Source organism: Etheostoma spectabile, chromosome 7 (assembly GCF_008692095.1).
Source record: "Etheostoma spectabile isolate EspeVRDwgs_2016 chromosome 7, UIUC_Espe_1.0, whole genome shotgun sequence".
Taxonomy (NCBI): Eukaryota; Metazoa; Chordata; class Actinopteri; order Perciformes; family Percidae; genus Etheostoma; species Etheostoma spectabile.
This window is the reverse complement of record NC_045739.1, coordinates 26,584,159-26,591,413: the sequence shown is the minus strand read 5'-3', so window position 1 is coordinate 26,591,413 and position 7,255 is coordinate 26,584,159. Positions and strand designations below refer to the sequence as shown.

General features: G+C 38.0%; 1 protein-coding gene across 2 annotated transcripts in view; it reads right to left on the bottom strand.

Annotated features, from left to right (window-relative positions):
• foxp3b (forkhead box P3b) overlaps positions 1 to 3,598 on the bottom strand; it is a 47,049-nt gene extending 43,451 nt beyond the window's left edge. The window contains exons 1-3 of one of the 2 annotated variants that reach the window (XM_032521580.1): positions 3,543 to 3,573; positions 3,270 to 3,324; positions 3,114 to 3,182 (exon numbers count right to left, since the gene is read on the bottom strand). The gene's annotated coding sequence lies outside the window, so the exon portion shown is untranslated. Of the gene's footprint in view, positions 1 to 3,113; positions 3,244 to 3,269; positions 3,325 to 3,542 lie in introns of both variants that reach the window. The other variant, XM_032521581.1, reaches the window with a different exon arrangement.
• Positions 3,599 to 7,255: the final 3,657 nt, after the last annotated feature.

Genomic DNA, 7,255 nt, shown 5'->3' with positions numbered 1-7,255 from the left:
ATGAATAATGTATTGTAAATAAATAAATGTTCTTCCTTGTTAAATATGTTAAATTCCCATAGAGGCAGGCACATTTTTATTTTTAAATGCTAGTTGTTTCATATCCTGGTAAAGTTTTTTGGGCTTTTTGGAATTAAAATCATACCCTTAACCATACATAGAGATAGGCATGGTTTTATTTCAGTTAGCTTAATAGCTGATTTAATTTGCATTGAGAGATGATCTTATGGAAAGTTCCCCATGGCTATCTTTAAAAATAAAAATATGCCTGCCTCTATGGGAATTAAACATAGGGGGGTGTATACTTATGCCCCCTGTATTTTAAATAAGAATATTTATTTATTTACAACACGTTATTCATTCACAAAGAAAATTTGTGTCCTTAAAAGGTTGGATTTTTCTAATTTTAAGATCAATTTCCAAAAGATCTTTTTAATCCACTTTAGCATGGGTATGTAAACTTATTCAAGCCACTGTACATACACGTAGACATTTCTGCATTCTGAGATCTATCAGTTAGACAGCCTTTCATTGGTCAACACACTCACTCCACTGCATTCTTTGGTTCCAAAACAGTTCCAGCTGGACTACGAAGCTTATGGAAGGACTACAATTCAAGAGCTACTTCGTCGAATTAGAATTGATGCAATACACATGAAAGAGTTGGTACATGGTAAAAGTTGATGTAGTAATTCAATATTTACAACAATTCTCTTGAACTTTACTCAGTTCAATGGAGTAATTCATATGCTGATATTAATACAGTAAGTTTAAATCATTTTCTTGGCTTTTTCATGTTGGATCTAATCAATTCATATTTTAACAGTTACGGTACATTATTGAGTTTTCTCTACTAAACTTCCCTAAAGTTTTAGGGAATTTCGCCCACAATTTTTCAATCCAATCAAAGTAACAGTTTTTACAGAATTCTTGCCAAATTGTTAGAAAGTACATTGAAATGGCATAAAAGAATTAAATGTTTCCATTTTCAATTTCTTTAGGAAGATAGAGCATGAAGACTTGTTTTATCAGAGTCCTGCAGGCCTGTAAAACATATGTGGACCCATGGATGTAATAAATTGTAAGACCCGGATACAGCGCTCTAGGGTGTCACACATATAAAGGATGCTAAACTAGAAGTAGTTTAACACAGTGGTCCAAACACAAAATCAACAAATAGCCAGTCTCAGCAACTAAAAAAAGGAAAAGTTGTTGTAAGTTTTCTGTTGTTGGCTGGAACATAGCTGTACCAATGCTTACAGCATCTGGTTTTTATTAATCTAGTTATTCCAAGGTACACATGTGGGACTTTGTTATGTGGGGCTTAATTTTGATACTTGATTTATAGTCTGAGATGTTCTGAACCTCACCTCAAGTATTTACATTTTTTTTTAGCTATTTCAAGGTGTACAGATGTAGGAGCTTTAGCAATTCTCCAAATGGATCTATTAAAACTAAAAGCTTGATTTTTACTCTGAATTGTCTTAAATTGTAACTCAATCATTGTCAGGTTTTGTTTTTCAGCAACCCAAAATCCAACAAGAAATGAATTTCCATCACACTTTAGTGGGATTTCTTAATTTATACAGCCCACTGGTAACAGGTTTTATACTTCTTGTAAATATAATGAAATTAATCTCATGTATTTACTCTATGTCAACACCTGATTTTGAAGAGTGAACATGGTCAAATTGTTGCAGTTCACTGCTGCTGTAGAATGAAACACTGATGTATAAAAAATAATGATCAGATTAATTTACTTATGAATGGAAGGTGTTCCGGACTGATGGCTTCATGATGAACCAGGCACAATTTGAAGCAACTGATGGGATTATATTCCACTGGATTTTCCATAGGGTTGGAATCTAATTGATTGATTGATTGTTTGATTAATTGAATGATTGATTGTACTATACGTTATGTCTATCAGAGCCCGTCAGCCCTCTAACCGAGAGACATCACTGCAGATAAAAGATTTCTAAAATGTCAGAAGGAAAAAGCAGTGGGCCTACACAGAGTGGAGAATCATCCTGACACCTTTAGAGGGCATACAAAGAGAAACAGAACACTGCAATAGCTGCCATTGGTATTAGCTCAGTTGGTAGAGCAGGCAGAGGTTCGACTCTGACTTGTGGCCCTTTGTTGCATGTCATTACCCCCTCTCTCTCTCTCTCGCCTTCTATGTCTTCATCTGTCCTGTGGAAATGAAGGCCCCCAAAAAATAATCTTAAAAAAAAGATGTAGTGGTCTTCGGGTAATGGAGCTAAATCAGTGACAACCGCAGCTGTTGTCAACTGTAGTATTTGCATGCTGACTGGACTGTGTCTTTAAAGAAAAACGTCTTTGTTAGATTCCCCTCTACTATTCATATTGTTTTCCTCTGTGATGTTCAGAGCATTGCAGGAGTTAGTTTGACAACATAAACCTTAACCACACACTAGCTTTTCCCCCAAGCATTAAACTACAACTCATAGCCTTTTTCCAGCAGAAGAAGAAGAATGGGGATTTCATGGGTACATGGACTCTAAGATATTTTTTAAAACTTGTTTCCAAGGCTCCATAAACTGAGAGGCTGCAGAAGCAAATGTTCCACTCAAACTGTCCTGCTGCAGGTACACGGAGACATGAACTTCTCCATTTGTGATTTACAAAATATGATATTATTGTTTTTACTGAATTCAGTCAGTTTTTTTGAGTGTCTTCATATAACCTGACAAAGTGACGTCCTTGGACTGTTTCCCTCATTGAGTTAACGTACAGAGCGTTATGTGATCATTTTGGGGGAAAATGTGTGATATTTATCAAGATTTGTAAAACCCCTGCTGCTGAAATTGAATCAACATTTCTTTAAAAAAAAATATTCAGCAAGAGTCCTCTATCACCATCTGATGAATCGCAGCTTTTGTGTATGACACTACATTTGTGCGCGTTGTTAGTGTATATTCACGATTTAAATATTTGTATTGACTGACCTCAGACCACATCCACACGGTAAGCTCTCACTCAATACTGCTCTAATCAAACACATAGTCAAAGTCCCATCTTGTCACTTTGTTATGATCCCAGTCAGATGATTTGACATTTTGGTGTAAAATTGTAAGATTTGTGCTTACCGTATCACCTCAGTGTCGAACCTCCTCTTTGCCTCTGTCTTCCTTTTCTCAGGTTCTTCGAGGGAGATACTTTCAAATCATTCAGAGGGGGAGTTATTCCACAGGAAATATGGTTTTCGGCAACTCTAACCTTAACAAAAAGTAAAACAGACTTACCTTGGTGTGAAGAGGGCTGCACACTTGAGTGATTTGGGTTGGAATCACAGAAAAGCTACACACACAAAAAAATGCAAAAACAAAAGAGAAGCTTTATTAAATATGCCCAACCATACATTACTTGTGCATTTGTGGAAATTATAGTTTTAGTCACTGGTCTGCTGCTTGAAAGAAACACTTATTCAAATATACATTTCAAAATGTGTTTTCATCTTACTATTTAAAAAAAATTTTAAAAAGAAAAATGAAAAGGTGAATGGTTCATAGACTCACCTGTGGACATCTCAGAGGGCACAGAAGGCTGTGAGAAGGCCACTCGACATTTATATCCAGAGCAGGAGGAGGGCAGTTAAAACCGCGTCTCAGCAAATCACAAGAAACTGCAGCGCAAACGCTGACACTTTCCAACTGCACTCTGACAAACTCAACAAATACGCTTGTTGGAAAGTAAACGGATTTTACCTGAGAAAATAGAACAGCGAAGGCCGTCTTTGTGCGACTAAAATAATAGCTTTTTCCACACATTTAACCTGCTTCGGACCCAATGTTCTTTCATCGGCAACAATGCAGAGAGTTCAGTAAACAGGGTTTGATTATCTGATTTAACTCTTTCTAATCAAATGGGATTGCTTTAAAATCTGAATGAAAATTAGTCCTCACCTGCTTTTCAAGTTTATTATAGTTTTTTTTAATAGTTTACAATTAGCATTTAGACTCAAATTCATATTAGGCAATTACAGTGGATCTTGATAAATATAACATATTACAAATACCTAGGTGTACTAGGTACTAGGGTCAAAGATTATGATTATAGCACCAATTCAATTCAATTTTATTTATAGTGTCAAATCATAACATGAGTTCTCTCGAGACAATTTACAGATGGAGTACGTCTAGATCACACTCTATAATTAGTATGCATTGGCATGCCACTGTACTTTAGAACTAGGAGTCAATTCAAATTATTACTTTGAGAACATCTCCTAGCTGAGCAGTTCTCTGCATGTGCTAATATGTAATCATTATGGGTGTTTGTTTCTGTATGTTTTAGATGGGTCTTCCCATCACTGAATCATGTCATGTTCTTATCTTTACATTCTGTAACTAGGTCCTGTGTTGTGTAGAGTTGAATGTTGTTATGCCTCTGTTGTTATGGTTGTGTCATTTACTGCTGTTTTAAAGAAACAAATTGGCACAAAAACTGTTTCTAGGAGATATGTTTGCTGTCCTGTGATAGTATAGGTTGTCTAAATATGTGTGTGACATACTGTCCTTGCTTTCTTTGTTGACTTCTCTCTTATTTGCGTTGATATGAGTGTGTCCACTTTACGGTGGGACGTGTGAGATCAGGGAAACGCTCCTGTGAACTTTGGCCAACCTCCCAATGGGGAAATTAAACGCCACACGCGAGAGACAGCGGCGGTGGCTGGGACACAATCTGGGGTCTCTGGGGAACACAACAACGGGGAAATTAATTGCCACAAGCGGGAGACGGTACCGGTCTCTTGGGGACGTGCAACAACAGCGGGACGGTTGGGTTTAGGAAAAGAAGAATGGGGAAAGGAAACGTCATACACCAGGACACGGTCTGCGGTTTCCGGGGTTAATGTCCTGTGTTGTTTGACCCATCCACCACCCCGACCAACCTCCCTGCGTGGATTTTCGGCTTTTCAATACTACTCGCTACCGTAGTTGTGCTGTGATCACGAAAGATGCTTCCCACTGACATACATTAGTTTAAAATTTGTGCTCACCACCACGAAAAAAACCCACATGAACGTGTCTGAGTACACAAATCAATAGATTACAAACTTTCGTGAGACAGGGTTGCAGTAGAACTGAAAGCATCAGACCAGCCCAAGGCCTACCCCAGCAAGCAACTGGACTTGTTGTAGCAGAAGAAGCGCAGGTGTCCTCGGTGTCGCAGTAAGCCATGACAGTGTGACCATTGAGTCAGGATCCTGATCATAGACTGTATATTAATGGACAGCGCATGTGTAATGTCACCCATTGGTCTGTAGAGATCTGCTATCCGTCGTTGAGTTTGCCATTACGGGCGCAGCCATCCTGGTTGAGGATGTGACGATTTTTAAGAGGGAGGAGTGAGGGAGGAATTCAGATAGAATGCAGGTTCAAGGCACTTCCGCATGTGCAGCACTTTGCTGAACCGGTTGCTTTGTCCATTAATATTTGCCTGTGGGTCTATGATCCTGATACACAAGACAATTTCAAAGATACAGTAGACGTTTTTGAAGCAGACAGAATGCAATGTAAGGGCTCAATCGTTCATTCAGTTTGAACTACGTAGGTTTTTCATTAGATTGGTTTTGGTTCTGCTAAAACAGCAAACATAACGGATGCAGGTGTGTGCCAGAAACAGTGGCTCCGAGTAGGACAATAGTGCATCTCACTGTGCGAATTGTGTTCTCGTGTGAATATCAACAGTGTGAAAAAAACAAACTTTGATGACTGTACGCAACAGGCCTGAGAATATGGTGATGAGGTGACAATTGTGTTTTGATTCTTGCTGACGGTGTTCCAATGTAACCCTCTCAGCGTGCGTGATTCAGAGTGAAAATCATATTGTCGATATGCCAATGATTCACTTCTTCCCTGACAAAAGTTTTGGATGTGAGGGCTTACTCAGCTGATTCATGCCTCTGTGACATTTTATAGTGAAACTCCTGAAATTAGACTTTCGAAGGAAACTGGCTTTTTGTCTTATCTTTTTATTTATTCATCTATAGATTAAATATGGTAAAAAAAACATGACCAAAGTATGTGAATATAAAGTATTTTAAAGGCTCTTCTTTTCTTTTTTCTCTGCTGTGCCTTATCTGAGGTTGGCATATATAAGACGTCGCTACATTTACACTCATTAGCCAGTTTATTAGGTCCACGTAGCTACAACTAATGCAGTCTAATACAGCCATCCTGCAATAAATCCTCCCTTCATGATGGTGATAACATACAGTTTGTGTTGAAATGGTTTTAGAGAGGTTTTGATTCAACTCTATGATTGTTTGCAAGCAGCCGTTTGTGTTGCTGTTGACCTATATTGACTTATTCTGATAGTTTCTATTATTTTGTCCAACCATTTATGTCAGCGAGGATAGACATATTAACACCTTGCTGATCCAATGCGGCTTTGCAACCCAAAACATACCACCAAAAGTACGATAAACCTTAATTTAAGCTTTTCTTTGCAACCTTATTGTCCAATAATTAACCAATCAGCGTCTCATCTTATTTTTCACCAACCTTAAAAGCTTTGTGGTTTTTTTCTTTGTGTTTACAGTAATATACCAGTGAAATGTAGACGCTGTGTCTACAGCAGTTGATAATGGGACTTTCCCAGTGAAAATGCATTTTCTTGCTGTGCATGTGCGAGCTTGTGCGAGCCCTTGGGTGTGCATTCAGGACACGCTTATAGAAGATGTGATGATGAGCATGGTATTTTATGAGTCCTCTGTTTGGTATGTATCTTCAATGTAAGTGACTAGAGCTGTTAGCTCAATACACTATATCCTTTAAAATATTGCATGTGCATTCAACAAAATGGAACTAACTAACTATTGTTTTTAAACTTGTAAACTCTGGGAAAGCTTGCTAGCTTGAAGACCAGCTCTGTTGTGGGGTTCACAGTGCTATTATAACATACTTATTAACCTGTGACAGGTCTTCAAGCCACTATATTCTATCCTATTTATAGCATAGAATACACTTCATATCCTTTATCAAGTCATTATTGAGGAGAGTTCATACTGAAGCCCACTGTACTGAGCAGTACACACCACAGATCATATTTCACAGCCGCAGTAAGCTACAGTTTATTTCCAACCAGTGTGACTGTCTGAAGGTAGACTTCTTCTCAACAATGGCACCATGTTCCTAGATAACCACTAAATCAAAGCTACAGTTAATTACAACTTGTTTTGTAAATGTGCTGTATTTATAATAGCGCTTTTCTAGTCTTAACGACTACT